The sequence below is a fragment of the Osmerus eperlanus genome, chromosome 4 (genome assembly GCF_963692335.1).
Source record: "Osmerus eperlanus chromosome 4, fOsmEpe2.1, whole genome shotgun sequence".
Classification (NCBI taxonomy): domain Eukaryota; kingdom Metazoa; phylum Chordata; class Actinopteri; order Osmeriformes; family Osmeridae; genus Osmerus; species Osmerus eperlanus.
Window position 1 is genome coordinate 6,914,197 of NC_085021.1, and position 25,000 is coordinate 6,939,196.

At 46.9% G+C, this 25,000-nt stretch overlaps 1 protein-coding gene across 1 annotated transcript in view; it reads left to right on the plus strand.

Annotated features, from left to right (window-relative positions):
- Window positions 1-5,440: 5,440 nt before the first annotated feature.
- opn7b (opsin 7, group member b) overlaps window positions 5,441-25,000 on the plus strand; it is a 46,577-nt gene continuing 27,017 nt past the window's right edge. Inside the window, exon 1 of the mRNA XM_062458410.1 lies at window positions 5,441-5,863. The gene's annotated coding sequence lies outside the window, so the exon portion shown is untranslated. The remainder of the gene's footprint in view (window positions 5,864-25,000) is intronic.

The window sequence follows — 25,000 nt, forward strand, 5'->3', positions numbered from 1 at the left end:
GAAAGAGAAAATGAGAGAAAGATATGGGGGAGGAGGATTGAAAAAGGTACGACTAACCAGATCAGATTTGAGAGGAGACAGGGAGTTCTGACACGTTTTTGTTCATTTCTAACTAATAGATATGCCAGTCATGGAACATGACAAAAGTGTGGACTTATCCAGTTTATTGACAAAGGACTGGAAACTCAAACGCAGACTTGCCTGTGTCAGTTCTGGTAATTTGCTCAGTTCAGGAAGTGAGCTGAATGACCAATTTGAAATTATTGACATTTTGACATTCTTGAAAATAAATTATAATTGAACAGGGTAGTTAAATGAGCTTCGGTTTGCAAATCCCATAGGAACATTTCTAGCAAAACGAAAGATACATATGGCTGACCTTTATATACTTTCCTGGTGAGAGCTTTCAAGACAGTAAGATAATGATTGTATAGCACTAGTCATTGATAGACACAAACCATTAATGTATTGGGTACAATTATTTGCTAAATCTATACATAGTAAAACATGACGGGTATTGCAGTGGGAAATCAATTTGCAGAACAGTACTATTGGTTTGCAACTTGGTTCAGGCAGGAGGACTCAGTATAGTATTTACTTGATACTTTATTTCACACGGTACAACACATGATTGTAACGCTTGATTTGGCATTATGGTTCTGCTTGCATCGGCTCCCTGCCGCACCCAACGGAGACACCGTCTCGACCTCCGAGCAGCGACGCATTCCCCCTACGAAAGGAACACAGAACCAAGGCTGGAGGCCGGGGAGGCGGAGGCAGCAGATTAAACAGAGCATCCTGTGTCGCACTAAGCAATGCAGAGTGCAGTGATATCCTGATTAAATAGCCCGCCCTGCTAAGAAATTGTGCCCTTACTGCGTGATATGACGCACTGCTGTGACGCGCTGCTAGTGAGGCGCTATGTCTCGCGTCCCCTGCATGAACCAGCTCCGCTTGATTTTGCCTTGTGTCAGTTCACCCCCAAGTTTGTTGTGTGCCATAATAGAAGTCCAATTATTACGCGTACACTACTAACTGTGCAAAAAGAAAATGCATAAAAAAAACAACAGCTTAGAAGATTTATAGATTCAATTAGAAGAAGACAATCAATTTGATCTGGCTCCAGGAACATTAGTATAATCACCAATGCTGATGTTCCCCTGCGTGTTTATTTGGACAGGTATTAGCATGCCAGAAGAGTTGGCTATCGCATTATTTTCCCTGAGCAGTGCTTGACGATACATTTCTGCAATTATATCCACATCTCTGTCAATTGCCATTGTTTAAAAGGACAATAAAATCCTAAACTGGGCAATTAGGTCCTTATATTTCAATGCTGGCAAACATCCCATTTTCCAGCATAGGTTAGCCTAGACTGCACCTCGTAGAAAGATACTATAATTTCAGGCAACATCCCAGAATTCCATTTGAATTACAATACAACATTGACTGAATGGTGCGTGACTGCAGTTTTTATAGCATACCTTGTCCGTAACGGCAACAAATACATTCTGCCTCAAGTCACATATTTACTTAGGAGAACATGCACATGGCCTTGTCTAATTCCCCAGTATTGTATCACATAATAGCCTGCTATTCTACCCTGGCAGAGTGAAAACTGCAGTGGGTGAAGACTTTTGTTAGCTTGATGTGAGCGGTTGTTTGGGGACTAGGATCCCTGGAGTGGTTTAGATATGCTGGTTTGATGCCCATCTTTTGATTATCTGTTCCATGACATTTCGCTAAGATCTTATTCCCCGTTCATAAAAATGTTAATGCTAAAAAAAAATATTTATGACATGTTTTTGCCTCGTGCTGATTTGGAGTGTGAACTTAGGCCATGAGCAACAACTTGACTTGACGGAAGCGAGAGAAAGCGTTTGAAAGGAAAGCGTTCTGGGGGTACTCCCAGCGTGAATGTGTGTGCGCGTGTGTTTGTGCGCATGAAAGAGGTGTCTCGAATGGTTTGTCTTTGACCTTGTGATGGTCCAGACACCAATGTCCCAGTGTGGAGGATGGAATCCACTTTGCACAGGAGCACACATCAATGAAACACTCCACCAATTTCCTTCCCATTCATCCCCCACTTCACTTAGATAACCAGGATATATTTACCTCTGTCAGTATCTCACTGCACATGCAACCCCAGTAATCTTAACTGCTTGACCACTGCAGCTCTGCTGTGTAACACAGAGGGTGAGTGTCTCTAACTTCCATTCACCTTGTTATGGAACATCAATTATAGATGGAATGCTTCTTATTACGAATGAATGAATTATATTATGTATTAGCATTTTCGAATCTGCAACATGAAATATTACTATCTGTTATTCTATTGTTATCTATATATTATGCAATGTGTTTTTGTTGCCGATGCGGATAAAAATGAACAGATTCTATTGGAAGATGAACAGATGGTGTTGCAGAAGGGCGAGTTAGGGGAGAGGGAGGGAGAGAGAAACCATTTAGTAAACTTTTATTCTTATTAATATTAATATCATCAACAACACTATTGTTAATAATGACGATTATTGCAAAACTCTTAAAACGAATGATAATAAGCCCAATAATAATAACCTTACTGATATTAAACCTATTAATAACTAACCCTATTATTGTTGTTTATATTGATATTGGTGATAATAATATTATTATGCTGATATTGTACATATGGGAATAGCTCCAGGAATGTCAATATAGAAGTTAGAATGTGTTATATATGGAATGATTATGGCATGAAAGTGAAAAAGAATTGCTGATTTTATCAGAACATAATCTGATTTTAACACCCTTAACTGTATGGATTGCACCAAATGCAAGGGAGATATTTTGATTTTAAAAGCTACTTTACATCAAATGAACTTATAACAGGACAAGGTCTCTGCTCCGCCTCCAACACTACCCTGATGATGGTAGTGAAGGGCGTACTGTATCTTTAAGATCAATCAAGAGTGTTGTCTAGACCGTTCATCTGCAAAAGTGTCTTTTGAAAAAGACAGAAAAATTAATGCTCTGAACCAATCTTTTTTCCGGTCGAGGTTCTCTAAAGCTCTTTACTCTGAAGTAGGCTATCACTTCAGTTCCTAAATCAGACTCTAAGGTTCCTTTGTGTGGCCAATATGTAAATGTGGAACAACTCCTCATGGTCCAGAACATTCTGCTACTGTAGGTTGGGATCTCCTAATCCTGAGTCTATTTTAATATCCTTCGTCATCCTCACCATCCTGACGGCTGCCCCGCTTGCTTGACGTTTCTTGTGTTTGACAGTATCTTGACATCTGTCTTGTTTGCCCTTCCTGGTTGTACTGTCCAATAAGAAGTGCTGTTTGTTACGTGGATTCAGACGAGCACAGATGAGCACAACTTCTGAGGTGAGTGTGGGCATTGCTACAAGTCAGCCTGCCCAGTGTGGTCTTCCATAGAACCTGAATGAGTGTGGTTTCAGGACGTGGGGATGATGGATGCCACAGGTGCATCAGTCTTGGTCCGTTTTGAGTCATCTCCACAACTGGTTCCAGTGAGTTCATCAGCTATTCCACCTGATCCCAGTCCTCAAAACTTGGGCAAACAAAATGTCTAGTCCCCTGAGTATATTTTCAACGTTCTCTTTTTGATTTTGCAAGCTTTGAAACATGTGATGTGGAGTTCCATCTAGTTAAGCCTGCCTGGTGCTCAGATCACCATGTTTTTTTGCCTGTGTTCAAGTGAGTGCTTGGAAGTGATGGAATGATCATTTTCACCAACTTGTCACTCATAGCCTTCTGTGACAGCAGGCCCTTAAAGGCGTGATAGATGAAATAGAAGTCAATAGGAATAGATAGTAAATAGAAGTCCATCATGGATGTATACTTGAACACCTGCCAGATGGAAGAAAATGTTGACGTTTGGTCTTTATGGTTGTTTTTTGCATTCTCCTGAACCATAACGAGGCAGTGTGGTACACATGCTGACAACCAAATAATAGTTTTGCTGTTATGAATATGTATTTGATGGATTGCCAGAGCAGAATCCTGACAATTATAATTAAGGAGTAAATTAATGACAATTATGGTAAGTATCTTTCGACAAATACAATCTATCAGGTGTGTGTGTAAAACAGCTTTCTCTCCCTCTCACGCAAGACAACACACAGATCTCCCCCCACCTCTCTTGCTCTCTCTCACACACACACACACACACACACACACACACACACACACACACACACACACACACACACACAGACAGACAGACAGACTCCCCTCTCTCTCTTATTCTCAGACTCAAATACAACTATCCAGCTCTATCCTACTGTCTCACTTAAACAGTACACACATACACACTTTATCCCTTGTCTCTTGCTCGCACACCCCTCTCTCTCCCTCTCTCGCTCAGCCTGTTTATGTATTAAGCTTTTGTCGAATTGCCCTAACTTCACACACAGTCGATGTTGATATGTCTGCAGGTGGTCCCGACCAACAGCCCAGAGAAACTGAATTGGCTTTTTGCCTGTGCAAAACCTCATCTCCTTCCCCAGTTCCGCCCTTGTCACACATCTATGGTGTCAGTACAACAGTGTCCTGACCTTATCCTGCAAGCGCTTTGCTGTTTCATCCTTTTCATTTACTGTCTAGTCTTCCTCTTGTCTTTAGTCTGGGTGGGTTACATATTCTATGACTTCACACAGTTGAAAAGAGACACTTCTAATCTGTGTGTAAGAGAAAGACTGTTGGGAAAACTTCACATGCTATAATATCAATCAATGTATTTTTATAAAAAGCACTACTGCTTGTGCCTCTTGACTAACAAGCAGGTGGGCAACTTGACGATCGTTAGCTTACTAAGATCGTTAGCCTACTAAGATCGTTAGTATGTATTCTCCATAAGACCATGCTACATGCCAAAGACTAGGATACAGATTTGATAGTGTCGCCACAATCATTTCACTTCAGATCAAGAAGTTGCAAAGCCCATCTGGGTGATCTGAAACGAACGATTCATTCTTCAAGATATTCCTCCAAATGATTGACATTGTCAAAAGAGGTCCTCAGTGTGGCTGTATGTCTGAGTGGAGGTCCCAATTAGCAGAATAAGCAAAGAAAGGTGTCTAAAGTCAGACATAAATAGATCCAATTTACGCACACAATTGAACAGACAACCCTTCATTACAGATAGCAGATATGTGCATGTCCATGTTAACATTTTCTCATTACGCAAATACAACTTGTTAAAAAAATCTTTCAAACCATTATTTGGATGAAATTACAATTAATCATCCAATTAGTCTCGATTCAAACATTTCTGGAGGTGAGTGTGACTTGGGAAAGAGACTCCCCCTCCCTGTCCCCGTGGAAAGATGCGTGAACGGAGCGAGAGGGAGAGAGCCATGAAAAAGAAGCACGCTGGTAAGCAGGGCGCTACAGAGGGGGAGGGAGGGGCTACAACAGAGAGGTAGAAGGCAGCTTAAAAGAGGAGCACCAGAGTGAAGCTGAGAGAGCAGCAGCAGAGAGCAGAGGGAACGAGACAGAGAGAGAGACAGAGAAACAGAGAGAGAGAGAGAGAGAGAGAGAGAGAGAGAGAGACTGTAACTGGACTAGGCTCTTCTGGGCAGCAGCACATCTCCGTTCCCTCCGCGGACGTCCTATTGGCTGGCTGTGTGGGGGCCACCCTTCCAACAGGAGCTGACTCCGCGAGGGATCTGTGTGAATGACAGAGCGTGTGTACATCAGAGAAGCGGCGCGCAAGTCTGCAGCATGGATCGAGCTCGGCTCTACATTGCTCAAGATGGTTGTGCCACCCATGGGTGAAGCTATGCCCAGCTCAGTTCCGGACTATACTCAAACCACATGATCCCCAGGAAACCCTGGCACACCCTTCCAGCAAGGTAGGTGTCATCCAGGCATGTCTTGAGATACCCTGTGTCGTTTCTCTGCTTTGTAATTAGATCTGTTGTCATTGTTCATGGACAACCGAATTACGTAAAGATTGTGAAACATCTATTGTGATTATTGGATGGCCTGCTTTGGTGTCTCTGGAGAGTGGGAATGGAAAATACAGTACCAGTCAAAAGTTTGGACACAATTGGGAAAATGTGTCCAAACCTTTGACTGGTACTGTACATTCAGGGTATGGATTACATAATTGACTAAGACACATTGCTTGGTGTTTTAGCCTCCATAGTAAGTTTGGGCTATAATAATATATTGGATTGTTTAACAAGTCCCTGTTGAGAAGAATGGATGTTTGAACATGGTCTGGTTTAACTTGTTCTGATACATGAGAACAATGCCTGGTATTTGTGTGATCCCATTGTACATAACTTTGCGTGTCAAATATTGACCTCATTAAACCAGTTGCTAAAAACCTGTGTCTCAGGAATACTGCGAGGCCAGTACCTTAGAGGTTTTAAATAGTATTTTAAATTAAATGTGACATGCTGGCATAGACTTCATCAGGCTGTGTTGACAGTGCCTTGCAGTGGGAAATCATGTGAATGGGGTCATGATTAGTTAAGAGAGGGAAGATTGAATACAGAACATGTGGTAAAGTGGTTCAGGTCACTGGTTCAGAGTGGCTGTTTGGACAGTTTATTGAGTGGTGGTTGGGATACTCCATGTGGTCTGTGGTAGCTTTGTAAAGAGAACGGTAACAGAAGATCATTTGTCAGTCACCCTTCACAAACAAGACATCTATGCTACTTTTAAAGCTTACACAAATAAATGCCAAAGAAGATTCAAACCTCCAAAATATGAAACCAATTGTCAAATGAGATTGACGATAGTCAACATGCATTTGAAACAATATTGCTCCTACAATCCCACAGAAGTACTTTTGTGTCAACAGTTTGTGTCATCGCTAAAAATATGTTTTCCCTCTGGCAAAATACGAGTTTCCAGCATCTGTGCATAGCTCGTGCCAGTCGCTCGAAACCTGTCGGCTCAAGGCGCTCGAACCGAGGATGCCTTTACAAGTGCAATGTTGGAAGTTCGGTTAAATGTCGCCATGACCAAGATAATGCAATGTAAATACTTTTTGCAGTCCCAAAAAGTAGGAGTGTCATGTCTGTCAGTGAAATCTGACCTAGCCAAAACAACGAGCGCTAAATCGGTCTCCACTCACATACACGCGCTTTGACTCGGTTAAAGATCAACGTACCGCGCACAGATCAGATGAATTTGTTACCAACCTCAAATCATTTTGAGATGATGCTTTTAACTGACAAAGTAACCACATTTCACCAGGTTGGGGTGCTAAATCATTAAACATGCGCATGATCATCACTTTTGTAAATTCAAATACCCTAATTAAACGACTCCACTGACGAAATCTGACTAAATGTTTTTAGACATGGCATTTTGGCCTGAAATCTGTCGTAATGTTCGAAGAAAATGATGGTGTTTTATAGAGGTGTTGCTCAATATTGTTGAGTGACGCCAAAATATTGCTTTGTATTTACAAAACAACGGTCTTGTAGTAGCTTGGATTGCATCAGGCTACATGTTTTATTTTGCTACAATTATTCATCTAAACGTTGGAGGTGGAGTTCGTTTAATCTCCTTAATTTACCTAGCAGGCAGTGTTGGAGTAGGCTACACATTTCTGTAGACTGCCTCTCGTTGCATACAGTAGGCTAATGCACATGTCTCGTTATTGGGCTTCTGTCAGCGACGTTTACCGACACCGCTGCCTGCTGAGCTCACTTTAGACCAGGCAAAGTGTAGGTGTCGGGTTGGGCACGCGAAGCTATTTCTTTAATTATATGTCACTCGTTCTCGAGACTACACGGTACACGTTCATGAATGTTTAACCCATCGACAATTATGCACATGCAAATTGAGTGTGGGGTAGACTATGCACGGTGGATTGGACTGGTCATAGAATGAATATGACTGCTGCTTACATGAATGAATGGTCTGCTGAAAACTCAATCATTTTGAAACTTTTCCAAATGCACCCACTTGGTAGCCTAAGTATTTTTAGGCTTGAACATCATGGAAGTGTAATTTGAAAGTTGAGATAAAAAATAATTTAATACATGTAGCGGAGTGACTGGCTTGTGTGTCTGTGTCTGCATGCATGTGTGTCATGTGGATACCTACATTACATTACAAGTGTGTTTGTGTGTGTCAAAGGCTGGGAGCTAAATTAGCTCTTCTTTAAAGAGCAATTAAACAGTAACTAAATAACTGTTCTTGCACGATTCCTAATGTGATTGGCTGTCTTTGAGTCAATGGATACAATTTGATACAATTCGACCTTTTGGGGGGCTAAGTGAAGTAGATAAGTCCCAGAATCCAGTTCCTTCAAACTTCAGTTAAATTGATTTATTTTGCAGACGCTTTTATCCGCTTTTATAAGTACACATAGTGCATAATAATTGCAGCAGATAATGGAGGTCTCCCTGTCTCCCCCCCCTCTCACACACACACACCTCCATACACACCGACACACACATTTACACAGCTGGCCAGCGACTGCTCTGGTGTCTGGTGTCTGTTTGATCATCGACTTTCTTCACACACGATTCCCATTAAACGTCACAGTGGAAACACCTGGACGACTGAGAGCTCATTAATGTGATTATTTTTGTGAACGCAAATGTTCGTCCCATCTGAGCTACACTAACAATGCAACCAATGCTCCCAAAGAAAAATCTATCACAACAGCTGTAATGTAGACCACAGTTTTCTACTGATCCTCAATAGGCTACCTGCTCTACACTAAAGCAGTGACTCCTTGAATGGAAATACAGAAAAGACCCAGGAAGAACTTCTTGAATGGGGTTTCGCTCATTCCTGGATTGGAGTCAGATGGCTGAGCGGTAGGGAATTGGGCTAGTAATCCAAAGGTTGCTGGTTCGATTCCCGGCCGTGCAAATGACGTTGTGTCCTTGGGCAAGACACTTCACCCTACTTGCCTCGGTGGGAATGTCCCTGTACTTACTGTAAGTCGCTCTGGATAAGAGCGTCTGCTAAATGACTAAATGTTAATTCCTCAAGTCTAACACCTTGTGGACTCTTGTGCAATCTTAACCAAACATTGGAGGTCTGTTTGACAAAGACATCCTTGTGTTTGAGAGAGATACCGGCCTGAAGGAAATGTGTTGGAATCTGTCCAGAGTCATCTAAGGATAGGTGAACAGGGACGTCTGTTTATGTGATGGGAGCATATAGAGATTAGAAATTATTAGAGACTTCCACGTTACACTGAATGTGACCTTGGGTACGTGTTGATTGCTCTGATGCTTGTGAAATCCCCAGGACAGACTACTAGGCATTGGGCATCAGAATCAGAATTAATCGGTAAGTTTGCACAAACAAGGAATTGACTATAGCAGGAAGGTGCATACGGTAAACATATAAGACTTCCAATATAAAACGTAGAAAATATTAAATGTAGAAAATGTACAACACTGTCTAAATAATAAGAATTCCAACCACGATACAACGTATTGTTTTAAATATCAAACAAGATATAAAGAAGAGTGCAACGTGATTGGTGCATCGTGCAATGCGCAATGTGCAGAGTGTCCTTTGCACCTGGGGCGTTACACACACGCAACAAATTCACGGAAGCCACAGTACGACCTCTGCTAAGGGAGGCTCCGGTCACCATGTTTTGGATGATCAAATATCCCTCTGTCAGCAGAGCATTCACCAACAGTGTGGTGCAGTGTTGGCCACCCCTTTCGACCCACTCAAACCAACAATCATAGATAGCTGTGTGCTCTCTGATTAACGTAAAAGTGCCGATAGTTGCCCCCTCCCCACTTTTACTATTGTGGTGTGTCTGTGTGTGTGTGTACATGCATGTAAGAGAGTGTGTGTGTACATGCATGTTAGAGAGTGTGTGTGTGTGTGTGTGTGTGTGCGGATGTTCACGGGTCCTTCCCCCTGACATCATATTAGAGGTTAATGTAACCCTACACCTCATAGATTGAACGAGACAACCAGCCTGTCAGCCCTTATGTCTGGTAGCGTAAGGCCTCGTGTCTGGGTTTCTGTGCCTGTCCTCCTGCTTATGTGTTCTTTGTCTGGGATTGGTTGCCATTGCGTGCCCATTAATGTGCTCTCTGCCCCCCTCCCTCCTGTACTCTCCATCCATCCCTCGCTCTCTCTCTCCCTCCCTTGTTCTCCCCTCTCCTCCCTCTCCCTTCCTCGACTCTCTCTCGACCTCCTTCTCCCATCACCTCTCTCTCCATCTCCCCCCCTCACCCTTCTCCTCCCTCCCCCCCTGCTCTCCCCTTCCCCTTTCTCTGTCTCCATCCCTTGTCGGTCTTCCACTCTCACCTGTATCCATGCCGTCTCCAGACCGAAATCCAATCAGCAGGGCCTGCCTTGTGTCTCCCTGCCAGCTGAAGATAAAGAGCCTGACAGGAGAGACACCAGCCGCTACTCTCAGACCATCTCCCAACACACCTGCTCATGCTTTGAACCAGCACTGCACACACAGAGACTAACACACACACAGACACACACACACACAGAGTGGCAGGTGTGAGGTTCCGTTAACATGGTAAGAGCTGAAACCGCAACAGACCCTTCACAGCTCCCTCAGAACTCATTCCACATTCTAATTGGTTACATCTGGACCTGATGGCTTGTCAAAGGAAATGCTTTATAAACATTTTTTGGGTCACGGCGATGATTAGGAAAGGATTAATACAGTCGGATGGACTGTTGTAGTCGTTTTCTGAGCGCACACTAATAGGGCTGACGGAAGGGCCAGAGAGAGAGAGAGAGAGAGGGAGGGAGAGAGCGAGAGAGCGAGAGCGAGCGAGAGAGAGAGAGAGAGAGAGAGAGAGAGAGAGAGAGAGAGAGAGAGAGAGGACGACTAAGTGTGGAGCAGACCAGGAAGGGCCAGAGAGAGAGAGAGAGAGAGAGAGAGAGAGAGAGAGAGAGAGAGAGAGAGAGAGAGAGAGAGAGAGAGAGAGAGGCTGACTGAGTGTGGAGCAGGCCAGGATAATTCTGGGGTTCTTTCACCTGTGCCTGCTCTGGATGTGAGGACCGGAACAGGCTCGAATGATAGGGGAAAATGGCGTTCACCTTCCACAATACAGCACTTTGTCGTTATATTACTGGAGCCCACTTCTGTCCAGAGACAGTCCTGATTCATGCCCGCTTTTCACTCCGCACCTCTCGCCCTGCCTTAGGCCGTTTAAAAATAAAAAGTGTGATTCGAGAAGTAAGCCATGCCTGAACAGCTGCCTTCTCGCTACCCCACCACCACCATCACATCCCATGCTGCACGGATTATATTTGTGTCATGTGCATGAATACAATGATGAATGTCTGGCGGCATAAACACACACTCCTGGTTCAGAAAATAGGATGTTTTTTATTGATTCAAGTATGAATGACTCAGACCTCTCTCAAGTCTGCGGCTTGATCATCATCCTTGTCATAAATGATCATCTCACCCACCAGTGACTCTTCCTATTGATCCACATCCATGTGACTATGACTCACCTCTCTTGTACAGTCAAATTGCCAATGATTGTGTCTCTGGCTGATGCTGACACAGGTCTGTCATGTGACTGACTGGTGTGTGCCTCACCACAGACCAGGCCAAACACATTTTCTCAAGTGCCGAGTGTGAGCATGCCCCTACATGGCCACCGTAGTGAGGAGAGTCAGAGCTGGGTGCCAGTTGCAGGTTGTAAAACTCCCGCCTCCTGCCTTGCACACGCTCAAGTCATCCCCCCTCATCCCCCCTCCCCTCCCTATAGTTGTTTTGCATCTAGACTGTCGGGGGGGGTTCTGCTTTCACACTGACTCCCCTTCCTTTTCTGTAATAATGCAGAGTTTAGTTTAGAAGGAGTCACTTAAACACGTTTTGTTTTGCAAAATAAAGAAAGTAGTGCTGGGCTTAATCAAGTGTGGTTGTACGGTACCTCATGTGTCGCTTTAACCCATTCAGAGGAGCTGCAGAGATTGAATGGCAAATGCCTTGAGCATGGCTCTGGTCAAATCTATATACTAAGGGAAGAGAGGGCAAACCAATGTTTCATCCTGTCAGTCAAAGATTGAGAGATCTGCCTCGTGGCTAATTTGTCGAGGCGTTTGACTGTGACAGAACATTCGCTATTTACCCTGTTCCATGGAATAGATTTTGACTTGTGTGTGTATGTGTGTGTTTGTGTGTGTGTGCGCTTGTGTGTTTGTGTGAATACCAGTATCTCCAGGGACATACCGTATCATCTCTGGGGAAATGGTCTAACTGATGAGAAGCCAAATGTCAGTCATCATTTAAGCAGAGGCATGCATTATGCATAAGCCTCTCAGTCCTCTCTTTACATGCTACATGCACACCACCCCACACGACACACACACGGAGACAGACCACTGTTAAATACTGCTGTCGAGAGACAAGCAAGGCTCACAGGGTAGGGGGTGGTTCTGGACGAAGAATTGTCGTTTGTCATTTACCTGACCTCCTCCACCTGTCCTCTCCTCCCACCTCATTATTTCCCCAACCCCTACATCCACCCAACTGGCTCAGCCCTCCATTTGACCTCGGCCTGCAAGTTCCTGTCAGGAATTGTATCGGCAGAGGCCATATACATGTACATAAAAACCAAACCAGGAACAAGGTGATGATAGGCTTGCCTATAACGAACCACGGTGATGGATTGTGTGTGTTTTGCAAAGAACACGGACACACCACCAAAAGCAGAGGATTTTTGGCTCGCTTTTCCCCATTATTTCAGCTGGAGAATGCAAATATGCTTGAGTTGTAAAGGATGATTTTTCTGATAGTATTGACAAAGGTATGTGTGTGTAGTGTCTGGCGTGTACATTAGCACCCGATGCTGGCATCTTTAATTGGAGAGGATAAAACATAGATGAGGTTGTTTGGAAAAACGCTTGTGTGATGATTAGCCCTGCATCTGACTGAAATCCTCAAATATCACCAAAGGGACCTTTGGGAATTCCTCTTTGGTCTAATTTTAGAGTTTTGGTTCCTATGCGAACAGGAAGTCATTAAAGTTTCCCACTGGTGACATACATGGATACAAGGCTCTGGGCAGAGATGATGTCAAGAAATAACCTGGAGGGAGCTTTATGAGGAACAATTAATCTAGAAAATGTTTCCTCTTTGATCCAAATTACAATAACATTTGCTGTAAATGCAGGTTGTCTGTATTTTCCACACTGTCGATACGTTTAATTGATGTTGTTGAGATTTTCGTTGCCTGCATTGTCAATACACAATTGTATTTGTTTCAGTGTTGATAGATTTATAATGCATGGGTGCTCGTAATATCAGAAAAACAATTTTCTAGCAATTTCTTTGCTCTGCACGTTAAGGTGTGGCCGTGATTAAAGTGATTTACGGCTATTACAATTAATGAACCGCATATCAGTCTTATCCCCCCCCCCCCGCAACAGAACAGTTAATGTGTTCAAATTGTTAAACAATCGATAGAGGTGAACTATCCCTTTTAGTCTATGTCCCATTCTCACAGCCAGAGCTGTGCAACAAATCAATCACGCCATCCTCCTCCAAATCTTCAACATTGAACAAGGACCCAACGTGTGTCCACAACCACCATCTGAGGAACTAAACTCATTGTAAAATATAGCTGCAAGCAGCAATGAGGTGGCCAAGCAGTCAAATGAACCAGAAAACATTTAAACATCCTCAAAACAGGGTTCCGAGGGCATGCAGCAAGTTTGGTGTGAATCCATCAAAGATTTGCTGAGATACGACCCAAATTCCTGTTTGATGGCTTAATGGCACATTTTGATTGGCTGTACCGGGAAAACGGTTTCGAAAATCAAATGTATAGCTTTTGTGAGGCCTGGTCTGAAGATAAATAGAGATTATTTTATAATTTGGCAGAGAGAGTAGGAGTACAGAAAAAAACTTTTTTCAGTAATTCAAAATGGCGGCCGCATCAATTCCGCTGTTATCAAATGTTGTCATGTGTCACACACGGGATGTCCCAAGATATTATCAGACAAAGGAATCATGTAATACAGGCAAACAAATCAACAGCTATTGGCCAAAACACATTTTTGCCTCCTGCGGACACGCCCAGTTATCACATGACACCAAATTGTTTGGACATCCTCAGAAGTCAACATACCAAGTTTGGTGTTGATTTCTCAAAGAGTCGTTGAGATATGACCCAACTTCCTGTTTGGTTGCTTTGTTGCCGATTTTGATTACCTGTACCGGACAAACGTTTTTGAAAATCAAAAATCTTCAGTGAGGGTTGGTCTGACGATGATGTGTGTAAAATGTGGGGAAGATTGGACAACAATTGAAGGAGGAGTAGCGAAAAAACGTGTTTTCTTAAAATTCAAAATGGCAGAAACTCGATATAACCTGAAATTGACGTCATGGGGTGTGTTGAACTCGTCTTGACCCAGGGAATTAGGGATGGGAAGATTCACCGGTTCACATCGATGCACCGGCATAAAAGGTCACGATGCTATGGCCCGGATCAAAAAAGTTTGCACCGGATACAATGTGGGATGAATCGCGATGCATCGTTTCTAACATTTTTGCATCGGTATAATCCGATGTATTTATATAGAATCGTGTGTAGGCGAACACCATTTAGTATTTAGAAATGTGACCAATGATTTGTGACCAATAATTCTATATTTAGATAGATTCCTCCTCTCGCGCTCTCATCACCACTGCTGTCAGTGGCCAATTCTCGTCAAGTCTCCCGGCCAAGTTTCCCGCGAGTTGGAGGCGTGTTCGGGCGAGTGTTATCATGGCGAATTACACGTTCCTACAAATTGCAATAAATCCAAGGTTTGGCAACACTTCGGATTTTACAAGAAAGATGGGCAATTTGACAAGACCCATGCAATTGGCAAGATATGTCGTGCTGCTCTAAAGTACACAGGGAGCACGGCTAATTTAGGTAGTTACCTGAAGAGGCTACATGGTATTTGTGTGGAGACGTCTGCCTCCCCCTCGGATTCAGCTATGGCTACAGTCAGTGGCTAGCTCCACCGGTACCCCTAGCAAGAATAGGAAGCTATTCTCAGAGAAACAAATCCCTGTTGTGTACAACAAAGTAAGACGAGAGATAGCTGAGTCATTGAGAAAAACCTTAAAGTAGGACGTATGAGTTCAATTTAGTGTGTGGTGTTATGACTGTTTACAGCAGCTTGTGACTGCCAGTAATAGTTTATCCTTTTTTACATTCAGAGAACACAACAGGAAAGAAAGACTGGTTTAAGGCAAGGTCCAGGCCTGATGTTATTTTATCTTTTGTCAGAGACTGCTTAACACGTGAAGTAAACCTTTCACTTGTTTAGTTAATTGATGATTTTCTGTCTGACAAATAAATCATTATGTACCATATTAAATTGCATAGCATCATATTCTTTTGCATCGCATCTCATTTAATCGCATTGTGTCGAATCGCACTGCATCGCAATAGGGGTGAATCGTATCGCATTACTTTGCTTTTATATACCTTTAATGTATCGGATCGTTGGCAGTGCATCAAGATGTGTATCGCATCGTCCTCAGTGATGGAGATGCACATCCCTACAGGGAATCCAACGGTACCTCATTTAAAAAAATCGGTCATACGGTTCAACTTTGACCAGTTGGTGGCGCTAGAGTGCTCCAATGGGAGACATGAAACTTGGTGTAAATAAAGAGGGGCTTGTCCTTAATGAGTGTGCCAAATTTCACAATTTTTTACCATACGGTTCTAGGGGCTGCCATAGACTCCAATTGCGGAAGAAGATGTGTAATAATAATAAGAAAAGGTAGAAACACTTAAGTGGCTCCGCAGCTTCGCTACTTGGCCACCCATTATCTCCAAGTCAGCAGAAAGTCACATTTACTGTATACGCTTCAAATGACTTCAAGTTGGTGTGCTTTTGGGATCTTGTTCTTCTGATCAGAGGGCTCCTCACCGCCCACTCTCGGCACCTATTAATATGCCACTGTGTCATAGCCAGCAGGTTCTGCCTCATGGCGGGTAATGAGAGAACCACTCATTAAACGCAAGTAAAAACAGAACGCTCGGCTTTGCGTCGCCATGGAAAACATCCCATCTGCCCCTGCGCTAGGGCCAATCTCTGCAGCTTAAGGGCGTAGGGTTGAGGAGGAGAGAATGAGGGGGGGCGCTGTTGTAAGCAAAAGGGTTGAGGTACAGGGACCAGAGCAGCTCGGCTGGAGGGGCCAATGTACCAATGAGACGCCACTGTCCTTTTTAACAAGTGTATCATGGACCTTATCTCTCTCTGGTGTGGGAAAATACATGACGGACTGAGCTCATTCTCCAGCTAATTTTGACCCACAGCTGCTTGGGGAAGAGAGGGTGGGTGGGGGGTGGGGGTTAAACTAAGGGTTGGTTGCAGTGTGGGGGATAAAGAGATAGGCGGGGAGAGGGGAGCAATCTGGGTATAGGAATGCCAGTTCTCACAGACATTATGTTCGTATACGATACAATATGTGCAAAGGAATGTTCTAGTTGTATAAAGATTCAAGACAGAGAAGAGTTGTAGGTTGGGAAGGATGCTCACTCGAGACTTCACAGCGTGAGTGCAACCGGACCGTTTCGTTGTCAACTGTTTTATTGCCAGCTTTCAATATGAGATTGTCTTTAATTGAAATTAAAAACAATCTTTTTTTCATCTCTAAACTCAACCTATATGTTGCACAAACACAGAGCTGTTTCTTTCAACACGCAGATTTACATTTACATTTAGTCATTTAGCAGACGCTCTTATCCAGAGCGACTTACAGTAAGTACAGGGACATTCTCCCGAGGCCAGTAGGGTGAAGTGCCTTGCCCAAGGACACAACGTCATTTTGCACGGCCGGGAGTCGAACTTGCAACCTTCTGATTACTAGCCCGCTTCCCTCACCGCTCAGCCACCTGACTCCCTGTCAGATGAATACATGTCATTGTCATTCATTCAGATTTAACATAATACTAACATCACATCCCTTCTCATGACTTGTGGACATAACCACATAACCAATACTGCATGACGACATTCCAAGCAACTAAGTCGATGGAACATAGACACGGAGCACGCCTGTTTGAGGGGAACAGTTCCTTAGAAACACAAGGAAATGATGCAACAGCGCCGCATGAATGAAAAATACAGCAGAGCCGGAATGCGACGGCGCTGAGGAACACTCGTGAAAGTGCGCCATGTTTGCTCGCCGAGGCTGAATACGGACTGACAGACAGAAGGCAGGACTGTGGGGGTCGGCGGTATGTGTGGGGGGCGGCAGGGAGGAGGGTGGTGGTGGGGGGAGGGTGACGACTGGGTAGGATTGATTGTCGGTGGGTGGGGGCACGAAGGCGTTAGGAGGTGAGGTGGGGGCTGGAGGACACCGGTAGATGTGTGCAGGCGCTGGGACGATGACCATGACGCCGGTTAAGAAGATCGCCGGCACGGGACCAGCTTGTTCTGCTGGTCTGTTGAGTTCCACTCATGCAGGCTGACAGTTTTTGGAGTGATTTGCAGTCAGGGTGGGAGAGAGAGAGAGAGAGAGAGAGAGAGAGAGAGAGAGAGAGAGAGAGAGAGAGAGAGAGAGAGACATACAGACAGACAACTAGATAGATTGACAGACAGACGAGGGCTGAGATATGCAAAGATTCAAATGAGACAGAAAGCGAGAGATAGACAGAGAAAGAGAGACAGAAAGAGACAGGGAGAGAGTGGCAAACAGAAGCATGTGGAAACACAGGCATAGACAGTGTGTGATGTTTGTGTGTGTGTGTGTATTTGTGTTTCAGTCAAGACACTCACGTGATTGATTTCACCATTTATTCTTACACATGACAAATGGTTTTACATTGGCGGAATGGATGTACATGGGGAAGCGCTCCCCGCCTTCACTGCATATGCAAGACATGAGGCAGGGAGCAACGAGTTAAATCCCCAAACACCGACACTCCGCCAGTCTATACTATGTGTAGAGCGGAGCGTCGCTCCTCTTGAGACCGCATGACATCCCACCATTTACTGGTGATAAAATACTGGATGCCCGGTCATGCTACCATTACAGTGACTACGGCTATGTGTGCGTATCCTTAACGTCGCATACCATCCGATGTGCGGTCCGCGGAGCTGGCCCACGCGCACGTCCCGTCAAGACCCAGCGCTGAACGCGACGTGCGCCCGCAACCGCCCCCGCGCCGCCCATCACTCCGGTATCCTTCTCATCCGACGCGAAGATGGATGTACGGGAAGGCAGCACCATGCCGGAACGGGGATACGTTATCTAGTGGGAAGGAACACAAAAGAAATGTGACAGCACACAGGCGCCACGCCTCCACATGCTGATACCGGCCGGTGTCCGGGAATCTCCTGAGGTACTCCCCGCTTACAATAGAGCGTGCAGCTTGCATTCGCTCTGGCGGCGGGGGAACTCCGCCGCCAGAGCGAATGCAAGACTACGGCCGTACGCTCTATCTGTAAGCGGGCAGTTAGCTACCTCTAGGAGATTCCCGGCCTACCGGCCCGGTCTCAGCCCATGATGGAGGCAGAGGCGCCTGTGTTCGTGCACCAAATATGGGTGTTACGTGAGGATGTGAGAAAAATGTGTCGGCGGGGCATCCGCCGTTCCCTGGGAGACCAGGGCATCTCAACGGATATCTCCATGCAAGCAACGTGGATTCTGATGGCCACTAGCGCATCAGAGCACGTCTGCGGATCACCACTGCTGCACGGAGATCCGAAGAGACATTCTAGCATTAGCAATGTACGAAGCCACCCAACCACCGGATACGTGCAGACCGCGTTGGTCGCTTAGTTCTCAGACCCGCTCAGCTTGAGCATCTACGTTGGACCACTGACCAATGACTGGTTATTACTTGTTTTATTTCTTGCGAAACTGCTGTACAGACATGGCTCACGCAGTCTACACATGGGTGTCCGTTCATGCGCTCATCAGCTTCTGAGCATCCACAACGTCTGATGCGTTGGGGCGCACGTAGCGCTCGTAAGCCGATGACGACCAACGGCCCATCAGTTTCAGCGTTGACATGGGCACCTTCGCAGAGGCCGAGGTGGCCGCCCCGATTCGGAAGGAATGCGCTGTGTGCAGCTCCGGAGACAGGCCACAGTGCTCGCACAGGATCCGGAGCTGCTGGGTGAACCATGGTCTGGTCATGGCCTTCCCAACCGCGTCGCTGGCGAATAGGGGCTCATCGGTTGTTGCCCGAGGGCGGCATGACAGGTACCGGCACATAGAGGAAAATGGACAGAAGGCACAGTTAGTTTGACCAACCACAATGGGAGTGCCCTTACATGTTGTATCCGTTTTGCTGTGTTTCAGGACTATGGTGAACACCCCACTTCCCATTATTAAATCGGACATGGTGAGATCACGAGAAGGATCGAAGGCAGCGCATCTAGTGGTGTATTCGCCGCACCGCAGAAACCCGTAGAATGCCGTGAGAAACACCGTTTCGAGCAGAACGTCGACGTACACCCCGAAGTATCCCCGTCTTAGAGCAGACACCAGTTTGTGCAGTATGGGGAGTGTGATGGGGAGACGTTTGTCTTTCCTTTCGGGCCTCTGCTTCCGTAGACCGTTCATGAGGAGGCGGACAGCCGGGCTCCCCAGAAGGCTGCCTGCCGAAGGATCCACGCACCGAAGGTGGAACTGGACACCTGCCACCAATGCCTTGATGGACGACGGTTGCAGCTTACGGGATTCGAAGCAGTGCACCATGAAGGCGCACAGCATGGACAGATTCACAGGCAAAGGGCTCACAGAGAAAGCACTGCAGTACGTGGAAAATTTAAGCCAGGCAGAATCGTATGATTTTAATGTGGAGGAGCACACACCCAACCTCATGTAGCGACATGCAGACAAAACATGCTGTTGTAGCACCTCAGCAGACCCAACCGACCCTAGTCTAGTACGGCTTGGTGGAACATGGGGCATACCAGGCCGGTCAGTGACGAGTGAGGGCGTAGCACGTGGACGTCCTGCAATTTGAATCGAGATAGGGAATCAGCGCTTGGGTTGGCAAGCCCAGGGACGTAGGCTGCGCGCAATACAAAATTGCCCAGGACGCTCCAGGTGAGGCGTCTGACCAGTCGGTTAATGAATGGCACCGAAGACCTCCCCTTATTAATAATGCAGACCGCTGCTTCGTTGTCGCAGAACACGGTGATCTTTTTCCTGCACCATAAATGCCCCCACAAAAGACAGGATATAACGATTGGGTGTATTTCGTGAAGCGCGCTTGAATGGTGCTCCGGCGGAAGAGACATGATCTCCTCGGGCCATGCAGCACAGAACCACTCACGACCGTGGTAACCCCCGAACCCGACGAACGGGGCGGCGTCGGTGTAGAACTCCAGGGCGGCGGACGTTTCTACTTCATCGTTATAGAAAAACGAAATGCCATTCCATTCGGCGCACAGGAGAGCCCAAAAGGATAAATCCGACCTGCACCCAACGTCGAGCGCCAGGGTGTCCTGCAGGTTTTCTACGGTTTTGCATAGGTCAAGGAGCCTAGAAACGAAAGCGCGCCCTTGAGGGATGATGCGCATTGCGAAGGTTAGATGCCCTAGCAGAGACAGCAATTCGCGTTTACTCATGGACGCTGCACTGCAGGCGGCCCCCATTACGGAGCGGATGCGCTCGAGTTTCTCCGCGGGCAACGAGGCCTTCATTTGTACGCTGTCCAGCTGAATGCCAAGGAACTCGAGCGAGGTCAGCGGGCCTACTGTTTTTTCGTCAGATAACGGGACGCCCAGTGAGTCGAAAGTCTCTCGCAACACGGAAATGCAACGGGCCGGAGGCGAACAAGGAAAATCCACCACTAAAAAATCATCCAGAAGGTGCAGGACAAAAAGCAATTTGAGCACATTTAACAGGATCCAGCACAGCGCTTCCGACAGCGTGTCGAAGATGCGCGGTCTGCTGCAGCAGCCGAAGGTTAACCGAACAGAAAAATACAGCTTCCCGCGCCAGCGCACACCGAACAAATGCCATTGAGAGGGGTGGAGTGGCATGACCTTAAACGCATCGGTCACGTCCGCTTTGCCCAGTCAAGCGCCCGCGCCTGCGATTTTAATCATATGAATTGCGTTATCCACACTGGCATAATAAAGAGAAAAAGGCCCACGCGGTATAAGGCTGTTGATACTTGCCACCGCGCAGCCGTGCGGAGCCGACAGGTCCACTATCAGGCGTTTCTTGCCTGAATATTTGCGCGTGGCTACGCCTATGGGGCTAACCCTGAACGAGGAGAAAGGGGATTCATCGAAAGGCCCGATCATGAACCCTTTAGTTGTCTCTTTTTGAAGGAGTGTGTCCACGACCCCCGGCTCACGAAGTGCGCTCTGCAGGTTGTTACATTCATGTAACAACCTCAGACCATTCAAAAGGTACGTTACAAAACACCGATCTGGATGCTTGTCCAGAGAAATTCTGAGTCTCTCAATGTTAATAGGGGTTGACACCAATTTATTCACTTGCCCTTCGGAGCCGGGCGGGCCCGACGAGGGCACACAGCTCGGGGATGAGCGTCCCCGCAGAAACTGCAAGCATGCAGGTACCTGCAGTTAGCATAAGAACATACATTCTCATTGAAGTGTATACACAGTGGTGGGTTAGCTGTGGATGACTGAAGGGGCCCTACCTTCCTCCGACCACCTCTAGACACGGCCTGCAGGGTCGCCTCAGGTGTAGTAACGGGCGCATATGCGGTTCTGGGACACAGGTTTACAGTGTGAGCCAGAGATCCGCACACGGAGCAAGAGAGCGGCATGTGCCCGGTAAACACACGGCTCACCAAATCTAGGTCCCTCACTGACCAGTCCAGCCGCTGATTCCATTTCTGGAGGTGCAAGGCCGCCTTAGCGGACAGACATTTGTGATACTCGTAGAACAAACTACCACCGTAGCGCAGGGCCAGATCACAAATAAGAGCCAGGTAGTCATCCATTTCGACGCGACGCTCGGGGTACGCCTCGCATAACGTGTCATGGTACACCCCGAATGCCACGCAAAATTCGGCCAAAGTCAAGTTCTTGGACATTCTGGGGTCGCTGCCCTTAAGGAACACGGACACTTCCCCGCAGTCGACCACACGCCGGTCCAGAAGGTCAGTCGCACCAAGCAATACCTGGACTAAGTTGATATCCATACCTGCAAGGATTTGGCTCCTCAGTTGTACGGACACGCCAGCCACGGGGGACAAGAACGGTACACCGGAGGCCGCAGCCGGTACAGCCGAGGCCAGGCTCCTCCGTGGCACCACGACTCGGTCGGAGGCCGCAGGAGCACCCACGAACCCGGAGAAGGTCGGAACGGGATCCCTTGACACCCCGGCTTCCAGGACGGCGATGCGGGAACTCATGTCGCCGAGGGAAAGCTGAATGTCCGAGAGGGCGGCCAGCACAGGATCACGGGGGGCGCTTGTGGACGGGCTTGGCTCCCGGAAGCGAGCCCTCTTCGCAGGCAGCACGGCAGTAGGACGGGAAGCGGAGCCCCGCTTCCCTTTCGCCGACGCTTTTCCCGGGGGAGCACCCAGGGGTGCGGATGGAGCAGCCGAGCCATGTTCCAGGAAGAACACGAACAGATCCTCGTGGCTGCATCCAAGGGGTGGTGTTATTCCCTTGGCGTACAGGGCATCCAGGATCTTGTACACCGGCCAGTTCTTCATTTTAGATGTTTTCCCTGCCAAACGCGAACTACGCCTGACTCGGATCCCCGAGTACTCGCCATCCGCGCAGAGATCCTCCGAAGGAGACTCCTCCACCAGATCCCCAGAACCACCCGCATCGTCCAGATCCGAGGAGGACATGACGAAAGGGAGACAACGCAAAGACCAGACAGACGATCAAACCGCGGACCGCAAAGCAATGGCAGCAACGCAGACGGCAGGTTCGACAATGCGTGTGCGTGCATGGAGCGGCTTTATAGCGCCGCCTATCGAGCTACGCCTGTGGCCTGAGGGCACGGTGATGGGTGGTATGACGCGCGCTGCCCGAGTGCCTTGCCTGAACCTGCTTCGCTCATTTGTGTTAGCTTGTGTTGGAGTCATTTTTTGAGTCATTTTTCCCTGACCCATTCCAGAGCTGATGGGCTTCAATTGAATAAGCCACTTGCCAGACATTGGTGGTAGACCAGACCTCCCCATTTGTGTTGGTTGCCAGGGCTTCCACTTTTCCAATGCCCACTAAGCTGCCATTAATGATCCAATTGTGTTATTTCCTACGTGAAACTAATTGCTAATTAGGGCTATTACTGTAAGTGTGTGTCTATGAAGTCGGTGGTCTAAAAGCTGGTCTAGGGAGTCAGGTGGCTGAGCGGTTAGGGAGTCGGGCTAGTAATCTGAAGGTTGCCAGTTCGATTCCAGGCCTTGCAAAATTACGTTGTGTCCTTGGGCAAGGCACTTCACCCTACTTTCCTCGGGGGAATGTCCCTGTACTTACTGTAAGTTGCTCTGGATAAGAGCGTCTGCTAAATGTAAAAGAACTCACAGTTTATGCTGAAATCTGAAAGAAAATACTACTTGCACCCCCTTACATTTTTACCAAAACATTTGTTCTTTGCGATACAAAATGAAGGAAAGGATCCACGCTGGGGGAGAGAAATGTGAAGAAGCGAGGCCACTCAAAGTGTGACCTTGTTTTGGGAATGGTGGCGGGTGGGTGCGAGCAAATCAGTGGATTGTAGAGGCCCACCCGCCTGGACGCTACAGTCTGCTTCTAGAATAAATCAGCCTCCCAAACAGCGGCTCTACCGACTACCTGCATCTCCAAGCTGCTCTCACCTTGCAGGAAACCTCAAAGATTCAGCTGGTTAGGCATTTCCGAAGTATATTTGAAACCCTGAACTTTTGGACATCCCTGAAGCAAAAAAAACATCTAGGTAAGTGTGTGTGTGTGTGTGTGTGTGTGTGTGTGTGTGTGTGTGTGAGAGAGAGTGAGTGGGAGGGTTGTGTGTGATTATCGATGTGGGGTATGGTTGAAACCAGCCGTGTGTCCACAATCTAAGTCTTTGGGTACACTGGATGGTGGCTGTCTGGAACAGCAACGTGCGCTTTAAAAACCCATCCTGAGAAAGGCCAATGAGAGAGGGGCAGAGGGGGGTTACTTGATGCAATAGGGGCCTCAAACACCGACGTCGACGACAAAACTCGATTCCCCCGGCGACTGACGGCGTTCCGCCACCAAAGCCCACGTCTCACCAGGCTCCTCCTCCACTCGAACCTCATCACGGCTCTGCTCTGAGACCCGCTAGCCGTCTCAGTTGTGGGCTTAACATCCATGCACACGAGCCCGTGTGCTCGCGTGTGCTGCGGTAGGACGGGAAGGTATTACCGGCGGCCCATGCATGTCTGATGGGAGATTAACAACTGCCACGGATAGAGATGACGCCCTCCCACGCACCCAATTTATTTGGTGTGTGTGCGCCCGCTCCTCTGTTCCCTGGCGTGCCCTTGTCTGAGCCGTGCCTTTGTTCTCGGGCAGGATATGATGATGGTGCTCTGATATTCAAATCAGGCCCCTCAGCAGGAGGAAAGACAACACTTTGTGGGCTTGTTATGCATGAGGGAGAAAGTTCCTTAAAACAGAACACAGTGTGACACCAGTCCACCCCCTCAGACAGAGATGGAAGAGAGAGAGAGAGAGAGAGAGAGAGAGAGAGAGAGAGAGAGAGAGAGAGAGAGAGAGAGACATACATAGGGAGAGACGAGATGGAGACTAGGGACTCAGCTTGGCTCAGTCTTTGTTCCTCTGCACACACCTCCAGGAACAGTCCCATTATTTACAGGACTGCCAAAGGACTGTCTGTAGTGCTGACCACATTCAATCACCCCCCCCCACACACCCCCCCCGCCAACAGCCTGGAGAATTGGGCACCTGTCAGCACACACCTGCTCCTGTTTGTTAGTTTCTCCTATACACACATGGCAGGCCTTTAATCATGTATAATTTATTCACACTTTTATCCAAAGTGACATGCAGAGTGGAATTTGAACTTGGGACCTTTGACCTCTAAGCAAAACCCCACCCCGACTATCGTCACTGAATTCACTCTGTGTTCA